Source organism: Corvus brachyrhynchos, unplaced genomic scaffold, assembly GCF_000691975.1.
Source record: "Corvus brachyrhynchos isolate BGI_N302 unplaced genomic scaffold, ASM69197v1 scaffold14, whole genome shotgun sequence".
NCBI lineage: Eukaryota > Metazoa > Chordata > Aves > Passeriformes > Corvidae > Corvus > Corvus brachyrhynchos.
In genome coordinates this window covers 9,460,273-9,470,740 of record NW_008239110.1, presented here as the reverse complement: position 1 = coordinate 9,470,740, position 10,468 = coordinate 9,460,273, and the positions used below count along the sequence as shown (strand labels likewise).

General features: G+C 37.6%; 2 long non-coding RNA genes across 5 annotated transcripts in view; one reads left to right on the top strand and one right to left on the bottom strand.

The window, feature by feature from the left end:
- Nucleotides 1-10,462, top strand: part of LOC108448024 — an 80,271-nt gene extending 69,809 nt beyond the window's left edge. For all 4 annotated transcript variants that reach the window (XR_001863802.1, XR_001863803.1, XR_001863798.1 and 1 more), the window contains one exon: nt 6,578-10,462. This is a non-coding gene — a long non-coding RNA (uncharacterized LOC108448024). The remainder of the gene's footprint in view (nt 1-6,577) is intronic.
- The window catches only part of LOC108448025, a 43,038-nt gene that overhangs the window by 4,974 nt on the left and 27,596 nt on the right, over nt 1-10,468 (bottom strand). The window lies entirely within an intron of this gene.

Genomic DNA, 10,468 nt, shown 5'->3' with positions numbered 1-10,468 from the left:
GCCTGCTATGACTGTAACTATGATTGTGCAAAACTTGCTACATTTTTATTGTCCTTGTTATAATCCACAGAACTTTACTAAGAGTTCTGCCCTATTATACATGTTGTCTGTCAGCAGGGACAGTAAATAACATCTAAGTAGTTGATTAAATACTGCTTTGTTTCCCTTAATAGATGCTTTCTGAAGTGACAGCTGTAATCAAGGAGAAGATTTCTGTCTGGACCTTCACTCTGATAAAATGAGTACTAATAAGGGTGTGGAAATAAGGATGTGATGCCCTTTCACTGGAGCAACAAGGACCAGTTAATGTCACTGCATATCACACAGAATCATAGAATTAGTTAGGTTGGAGAAGACTTCAGACATCTTCAAGTCCACCCTACCACCAAACCTTGTCAGCTAGACATGTCACTAAGTGCCACGTTGAGTCTTTCCATAAACACCACCTGGGATGGTCACTCCATCACCTCCCTGGTCAGCCCATTCCAGTATCTAATCACCCTTTCTGTGAAGAAATTCCTCCTGATGTCCAAACTAAACCTTTCTTGATGCAGGTTGTAACAGGCCCTTTCAGTCTGTCACTTGTTGCCTGGGAGAAGAGGCTGAACCCCACTGGCATACAACTTCCTTTTGGGCACTTGCAGAGACTAATAAGGACAACCCATAGCCTCTTTTTCTCCAAGATCCCTCAGACTGGAGAACTCATAGCCCCAGTTCCCTCAGTAGCTTCTCATAGGACTTAGCCTCCAGGCCCTTCACCAGATTTGTTGTATATGGTGCTTCATGGTATATGGTACCACTCTCTGCAAAGGCGTCAGCCAATGCAGAAAAGTTGTTAATTGCAGGAGGTACACACAGTGTCAATAGTAGTACCAGAGATTGAAGGGTCAATGGCCATGGTCAAGTATCTAGCAAATACTCGTAGAGAAAATTTCAAAGTTATGGTAAACCTCCACTTTTCATGTCAGACCCACAGTATCTTGTCTATGAGAATATTCCTTGTCTGGTGAGCAAAAAGACTGCAATGTAACCAGCAAATCCTATTTCATAGGATGCATTGGCAACAAATCAATTCTATTTGTGACATCTCTTCTCTGCAAAATTTACATATCATCATTTGTCATTTGTGCTTTAAAAAAAATCAAAACTGATGCCAAACCAGAAAGTTATGGCTCCTTATCACCATCTCAGTTTTCTCAGTGCTGAGAAAAGTCATTTATGTTTTATCCACTTTAAATAGTGTTCCGTAATCATATTCTTTTAATAAGCCAGTGTTCTTTGTTGTCGTATTGCAAATCCTAATAAAATGGTTTAGCTGGGTTTATTCAAAAATGAATTTGCAATGATGCAAACAAATCTAGTTCACATGCTTCCTTATTATCCTCCTAAGTTCTGTACCTTATGATTTGTACTCCCTAGGGGGCAGATTCTCAGGTGATATACACGGGCAAACTGTTTACCTGAATATGATTTCAGTGACTGATATCAACAGAGGATCCTGCCTATATATCAAGTTGCATTGTCCTTTATTGGTTGCTTACCTGACTCATACTTCCAAGGCAAGGAAGTGATAGCATGTGGCTGAGTTAATTATGCAGCCAGAACAAATGAACTAAAAGTAAATTGATTTAGATTTGATATAAGGTAGAAGTTCTTCACTGTGAGGGTGGTGAGACAGTGTTCAAGGCCAGGTTGGATGGGGGTTTGAGCAGCCTGGTCTGGGGGAAGGTGTCTCTGCCCAAGGCAAGGAGGTTGAACTAGATGAGGCCCTTTTCAATTTAAAACATTCTCTGTTTATATACAATTTAAGCTGTAAAATCTGCACTTTGGAAAAGAGCTGATCACAAAGAGTGCAGCAATGAAGAATGTGTCTGTTGGCAAAGTTCCTTTAGTAAACCAGAAGGGCTGGATTCAAGTCAAGAATTGCTTTTTGGGGGAGGTCCTGTGGTGTCTATTAAGCAGGATACATGACCAAAATGGTCCCTTGTGCCCTCCAAGCCTATTCAACTGTAGTCTGTGAATTAATGATAATTGTGAATAATTTATGTAGAAGTATTCTTGCAAGAAGGAGAAAGCAGTAAGGAATAACTTCTGCAAAACAGAGCTGTAAGCAAGGGTACTGTACACTGGGCTTGCCTGCTCTTCGTCAAAATTGATGGGAGTGGTGAAAATTTCCACCTTTTTGCAGGTGACTGTATGAGGCAGTGCCCTGTTAGGATCAGCACTGCAATTAAAAGACCCTGCCATATCCACCTTCAAGATTATTTTCAGTTTTGGTTTCCAGTAGCAATCTAAGCTACTGAGTTAAACTCACTTGAAGAAATCAGAATTCATAGTAGACGTTATGACTTTCTCAGTATATTCGAGTATTATCTTTGACTTTTTGAGTGGCATGGATTTGGGAGGGGTTTTTTTTTCTTTTCCTTCCCCCCCCCCTCCCCGAGTATTTGCTACTTGGCTTTGTTAGGAGATGTGGGAGGTTTAGAGGAAAAAGAGAATATTCCAATGTTTGCTTCCCCTGAAGTGTTAATGAATGCTAGAAAATTTGCTATATTCTGTAAGCTTTATATGTTCTCACCCTACTGAAATATAGCACAGAGGCCTTGATAATATCACTAATGATGAATTTGGTCTCAGATCATTATCTAAATGTGTTATTCTGCTGCTTTCCAGTCTTACTTGAATAGTAAGTAAGCTGGTTTCCCAACCCACCCAACCCTTCCTAAGTGACTTAGGAGAAAACAATCTTGCTGAGTTTGCTGCATTGCTTCAGGGAGGGTAAATTTTATAGAGCAAATTATTTTCTATTGGCCTAGAAAAATCCAGTCTGCAGTATCCAAAAGAGAAAAAACCCAAGCAAACAAGGACATCTAAAAGCCTGTGCAGGCATCTTTAACAATTTATTAAACCCATTCTAACTATATATGAATCTGATTTTAAGTCAAGCTCTACTAATTTGAAAATACAATTTTTTACTTTTAAAAATGATCTGACTCCCATCAATTTGGCATTTGATCTCATTAGCAAGCAATAAGAAGGAAAACTGAAGCTTGTGGGCTATCGTACAATTAAGTTATTTCATTTTATTAAGAATGAAGTTACTTGCATATCACATGTCAGTGTTTTTGTGATGGAAAGCATGGATTTTGGGGGACTGCAACATACAGATCAAGTCAGTTCCCTAAAAGTAGGAACTGAAACTTTTAAGAAAAATGGAAGAAAATCAGAAATTCCTGTGCTATTCAGTGTCATGAAGGCCATATTCTGATTCCTCAAAGTTGCTGGCACCCTTTGGAAGGTTGGGATCCCCTCAGCCTCAACTTACAGTGAATCCAAACAGTGGGGATTGAAAAGAAAGGTGTTTGCAGCACTGTGAGGAGGCCCAGCCTTCTTCCTCTACTGTGGGAAGGAAGATCACTGGGGAGATAGTGCAGAGGATGAAGCAGTTTGTGGGGGAAGATGTGGATTCAGTGCATACCTCAGCAACCTCTTTCAACAGGAAATGAAAGCTACCCAGATAAGGTGTTGATTGCCTCACTGACACTGCCCTGGGCTGCAGTTATTGCAGCTCAGGCTATGTGCAGACTTGAAGAGGACTTAAAACAAATTAACTGGGAAAAAAATCCTACCGCACATGAAAATCAATCCCTCTTGTACCATTCCTGCCACAACTTGAATCTAGAGTTCACTGATTAATCTTAAAATGTTGATAGCATCACAAACAATCCCAACAACTTCAGGAATTCAGCAGCTTCATACTTTTAACTAGAGAACAGTTGTGGCAAAGACATGCAGAAAACCAGCACCAACTAGGTCCACACAGGGGAAAAAAATAAAGCTTAATTGGTCTGTTTTGAAGATGGAGTGTAGGGTTTTTTTACTTTTTATATATACCCCTTGTAATGCAGTACTACACTGACTTCACAAGCAATGCTTGAATACTTCAGTACTTTTGGAATTATGGCCCTAAGGAAAAATAAGGAAAAGAAAATCTGAATTTTACCAGCCCCATAACATGATACAGAGAGAAGAAAACCCCAAATAAGAATCAAAATTATGAAAAATATTCCCAGACAGAGCTGTGGTGGCAAAATATAAGTAAAATATTACAAAGTAAAATAGTGATGGAAAGACAGCTGAGTTCACACAGGCATATTAAACAGTGTTGAGTGATAGCTGATAAAAGATCAAGTTCATGTCTTTTTTATTGCTGCAAGCAGAGAACTTAAGATGATGAATCTGACCAAAAGCATCAAAGAGGGCAAAAAGTCACAGGATAGTGTGAGTCATTTGGAGAGTGAGCTTCAAATGCCTCTCCCTCATCCCCCTTGAGAAAGCCAATTAATAAAACCAAATGAGTTTGTGGAGGTATATACAATATGGAAGATTCTATGCAGGTTGAACAAAATAAAGACAAAATATTTTATGTTGGAAGGAGATAAATTTATTTGTAATAAACTCATCATGAGTATGAGCCCAAGCTGGGAAAAGAATTTTTGTAGGATCACTATGATTATTAGTTTCTGTTATTGCAATGTTATGAAACAGCTCTGAGTCTTCAGTCTATATTCTGGGTATAGTTAGAAAGTAAGAGCAATGGGCACATGTCTACTAATATTTTAGTTCAGAGAACATATGGACCTTGGAAGAGCATATTTTCTTTTTCCTCACCTATTGCACTTTGTCTCTCACCATGGAACTGCCTTGGAGACTGTGAAATGGATTCCTTTGGGGTGAAGTGAAACTAAAAGATGTGCTTCTCTAATGACTTTTATTTCTCATCTGAATTAAAATCCCTGAAGCACCTTTAGCATGGATGTTGGACTCTCAGCAACAAGTGGTACTCTTTCTGGCCCATACCACTTATTGCTATAGGACCCAACGGAGTGTAGCTCTTTTCACCTAGCTTTAAATGTCTTGATGCAGGCAGCTGCAACCATTAGAAGGAAATAATGATTCCAAAGGTGTGATTTATCAATTGGAAAGATACGGTCTCTGCTCAGATGAATCATACTCTAACAGCTACCATTTTCTCTGCACACACAATGAGAAGAGTCTAAATAATGAAGTTCTGGGTAGAGGTTCACTCAGTGAACCCTGGTTAGTTTGAAATGATGGTATTAGCAGAGAATAGGGGACAGATTCACGAAGAAATGGCTTCACATTTCTGAGACCACCTTAACTGACCTGTGCTGGAGATGGTACTTGGCCTCGTTATTTTTAAAAACCTAATCAAATAACCTCTCTTTATCCACAGTAATTATTAGAATTATTTAGTTGGCTGCTGTATTATGGTAGCTTAGTCTTTATTTATGTTATACAAAAAGTTTTTTTCCTTTGAATTGCAGGCCAGAACTATCACTGACACGTCTCTTTATTTTCCATTAAGAGGAATGTCTCAATTTTTCCCAGCATTGTACAATTTTGAAAATACTTGCTCTTTTGCATTCTTTTCATCACTGAACTTATTATGAACATATGTTATTCATTGAATTGCACTATCTGTACTCTATGATACCAATTTTTATTTGTCAAGCAGTATTTAGTGAGGTCTTTTATGAACAAAAAACAATCTAGTGACCTGGATGCAGTATCCTTGTAAATATAAATACAGACCTGAACTAGGAAAATAAAATTACACCTACAGTTTCTGAAATTGTTGATTTTAAGTTAATTAGAAAAAATATGAATGATGCAATTAATGACTTGTTTTCTGTTTCCATGTGTCAGAAATACTGTTAAAAAGTACAGAAATATTCATCGTGTGTCACGTTAAGTGTGTTTTTTCAAACTATATGGAAACAATAACAGTAACACTTTTAGAGTAGATATCTTTTTGTTTGTTTTTTATTTGCAATGAGTCACTGACTGAGGAGTCTCATTTGCATTATATTAGTCATTCATATTTGTATTTTAAATACAAATTTCTGCAAAAGGTATCAAGATTTTGGCACTTGTTTTGATCAATATTCTGAAGAGGAAATTTAGGCACAGATAAAAGTAAGCAAATCTCATGGACTCTACCTTAAGTCCTTTCTGTCCACATAACTTGATTTTATAGAAAGGAATTGCAATTTACAGTGTGGCAGTAGGTACAATGACTAAATAAAACTGATAAAACAACATTTTCATGCAGAGAGTTTCAAAAAACTGCACTGGGAAATCCAGCTGCCTATGATTTAACCTCTTCAAAGTTAAAGACCTATTTTAGTAAATCCATTTTATTAATATGCATCCCAATGCCTAGGCAACCTTTCTGTGGCACTGCAGAGGCAGAACAAAATTTTAAGAAGTGCAGTCAATGTTTTTTGGAGGAGAATACCTGTAAAGAAACAAGGCATAGCTGGAAGGACATTTTTCAGATTCTGGGCTGAAGAAAGCTAAGAAAACTCACAGCAGATGGCTAAAGAAGATTGTAATCATACTTAGCATTTCTCACTTCACAACTTCAATAGCCGTTTTGTGCCAGGGAACCCGGATGTCCTTTTAATCCTGCTCATCTTTCTCTTTCTCTTTCTCTTTCTCTTTCTCTTTCTCTTTCTCTTTCTCTTTCTCTTTCTCTTTCTTACTCTTCCAGAGATTGCCAGCCTGATTCAGACAGTGTTGCAAAACTACAGTCCCAAACAGACTGTTGCTCTTTCTGGCTATCCCACCACACAGAAATTGGAGAGACCTGTTTCTTCTGCCACGTCTGTTTCTATGCCACCTGATGTACTTTCCAAGATCTGTTTTAAATTTAGAGCTTTGTAAAGGAACCACGAGTCTTAAAAGCTTCCTTAATGCATGAAAATTTTAGAAAAGAACTTATGTTCACTGATGAGTCTTTAAAAAAATGTCTCTTCAGGGATCCAGGTTTTATTTTGAACTAGATCTCAAGCTAACACTTTTATGTCACCTAAAGAAACAAGTCCAGCTTAACATATTTTCCACTTCAACAGTAATTTAATGATGAACAGCACAGTTTGTGTGGACTTTGCAAAGGTGTAGGATCTAGCAATGAGGAAGTAAATTCTTACGGTTAGGACTATGAAACTTAAACCATTATGAATATAACTCCTTGGGGCAGGCAACCAAGGAGGGGAGGGGAAACAGCTGAGAAGAACAATTTTTATGACTGATTCAAAGTCTGTTTTAAAGGGCATTTATTTTGAAAGAGGCATCTTTGAAAAGGTGTGCAAGGAATTCACACATTCCTGGTGCAATGTATTCTGAAAGTATGAGGTGCCAAATGCAAATCCAGATGGTGAAAGCGGTACTATAAATGGAGATTCAATGGGGACACTTGAGCAGTACACAGACAGCATACACAGAAAATAAAGAAATTTATGTTCTAAGAAAAAGGAAGAAAAAGTCTTTCTTCCCCTCTCTCCACCAAAGCATGAGGTGGCATCCCTAGAACACCAAAATGTGGTCAACATGGGACATGACCCATGGTGTATGGTTCCGTAATGCAAGGTGAAATTCTCTGGCTCTGTCTCCTGTTTACTCCATTCCATGCAGAAAATAAAAAATAAAATAAAATAGATAATAAATAAAATGCATAATATAAACACTAAACTAATATTTGTCTGCCACCAGCTGAGGTACTCAATCTCCAATGTTTCACCTGAAGCCAACTGTGTTTGATTCTGGTTTATTTGCTCCCCAGTCAGAAGTGCTTAATACTGCAGCTTTCTACCTGTGTCAGACCTGTGTAAGAGTGTTCTAAGACTCAGAGTCTTTTCTTCCTGATGTCCTTCAGCACTGCAGCTGCATATTAGTATCTAAAGCAATCTCCACCTGTGCAGTAACAGAGCTGATTCTACAAGCTTTTTAAGTACTTTAATCTAGCACCTTGGTGCTTGGATTTAGAGATACACTTCAGAAGATTGCTAAATTTCCTCAAAACACTCAATCTGAATGAAAGAAATGTCTTGGTCTTGAAGTGGGCTTTATCCTGAGAGTGATGACATTTGCTTTAATGCAAAGCCTACCTTTGGGACTGTGGGTTGCTGCTTAGATGTCACCTAATGCTTTCTTCACTGCACATATTAGAGGACTTGAGGTCTTCTCTTTTGCCTTAAATGTGTCTTTACTGCTGTGCCCATGTGCAATGTCCCAGAAGTACACCAGAAACAGAGAAAGGTGAAAAACATCTTGCAATATTAATTATAGCAACTAACTTTGGTCTGGTCTGTGAATAATTTTCCCTTGGCTTGTGTGGCCCTTTTGCTCATGGGATGTCTGAGAATGTCATTGTTGTCAATGCATAAGGTGTAATAAAAATTAAACATTTAAGATGTCATTTTATTGTAGGTATCCAGAGAAACTGTATTATTTGAAGACTTCACCGTTGCATAAAATTTTGATCTTTATATAAACACTATAAAAAAGAAGCACTTTTAAAAAATGCTTTGTAAAAGATTGACTTTTTTTAGTGATAATCTTGTTCAATAGAGAAGAAGAAAGCTATATAAGCTCTGAATTGCTGGGTAAAATGCTCTGGAAACAAAACGCATTTATCATAGGCAGTAAAATAATTTTGATTTAAATACTGCAGTTATATATAGCAAAATGTGATGTTTGTGTGTCAGATTTCCTCAGCAAAGTAAGAGGATTTCCTCACAAAATTTTAGAAAATTGTTTACTAACCCAGACATCTTTCTTTTATTTCTATTTCTTTTATATCAAATTAAATTTACTTCCTTTATTTTGAGCAAGACAACCTACAAATGAATTAAGAATAAAAGCAAAAATTTATTTTGGTTTTTGGATAATAGAGACCAGTTTCTTTGTTAATTTAATGTGTTTACAGGACATATTGTTAAATATGGTTCAACAGAATCAAAACAAATTACCTCAAGAGTATATTTTTTCATATTTTAAAGTACATCTCTTTTGCACAAGCCTTGACACAAATTCTGATACATAAACCACACATTTTGTATCTGCTGAGTTGCATTTATTGTTTAGATTTAAGGGCTTAAGGTCTTCAGTTGTACTACATCCTGATACTCCTCCTACTTTACAGAGCTAATACGGCATGGAGGACTTTAAGTACAAAAATCTCCTGGGTTATGCATGTCAAGACCCACAAATATATACCTCTAATTGACCATAAGTTTACAATCTGTAAGAGAAAAATTACTTAGTTGCATCTGGACATTCTTTTCATAGTTATAAAACCTGACCAATATTGACAAGTTGAAACACATAGAAACGAAGATATTAGATTTATGTATACTGATTTTGTGAAGTTGAAAATTTCTCCTCTCCTCTCCTTTCCTCTCCTCTCCTCTCCTCTCACAACAAATAGACCCAGCTCTTCCAAAGATTCCCTTCCCCTTCTCCTGGATCCCAATATCCAAATTCTACTACTTCTTTCCTGCTTGAACTTTTTTCCAGGTCCTGCAATGTTGTCATAGGTCTCTGTGAAGTAGCTTACAATAAAAAAATTAACCCAAAAAATCCTTTCCATACTTCCAGAAACAAGCTTCAGGATATGAATCCCAGTGAGAATTGAATAAAACTGAATTCCCCTTGAGGCTTCTCATTGAGAAAATGGATCGCAGACATCTCAAACCTGCTCACAGCAGAAGGAAGTGGACGGTGAAAGAACCTCTCATTTGTCATTTAAATGATAAAGAACTGGTTTCAAGTGATATTTGGGAAACTGGGAGCCTTATTCATGTTTGTTGAATGTTTGTGAAAGCAGTACTGAGCTCAACAAGTCTGCTTGCTCTGGTGACCCCCCTTTCCCAGCTCTGGTCAGGCAGGACATGCTGAACGCCCACACTGAGATGCCCCCTGCCTGGGTAACCCAGGGCCTAGCCCAGTCAGCATCTGAATTCCTATTTGAGGGGCCTCTGCTTCTCACTCTGAATAAAAAATCTGGCACATCTGTAAAGTTTTTGTCAACACAGATCTTTGTGCTGTTTCCAGGAACCCAAAATACCCAAGACTGGCACTGGCATATCTCATGTGTTGTGTCAGCCAGTTTTGACTATCAAGGGATTGCAAAACAGACATGAAAATTAAACCCGAAACTGCTTCAGTAGGCAACTTGGAGAGAAATTCCTCTGCTGTTCCCTTTTTCATTTCTTTGCTTTGAACAGTTGTTCCAGTTAATGGTAAATTCCCAACCCCCAGCCTCTCCACCAGATATCTAATATTGGGTCTTTTTTCTTACGACAAAAAAGCCTTTATGCTTGTAAAGTTCTGTGTTCAGAGTGCTAAACACAAGACTGATCACTCAAATACATTCTCATATTTAACAACATGACTTTTGTCTTTTAACAATTTCTTTCTGAAACATATGTCTTATGTACCATTTCCCTGTCTTCTCTTATTTATTTCATTTTTTTTCTTTATTTTCAATTTCTCCTTTCTGATGAGAGTAAAGGGAAGGCAGGAGAGTCTGATCCACCATTTCAGATTCCACTGTGGGACAGAACCTGTCTGTAAACTGAGTCTCCACTATCCTCTTTCC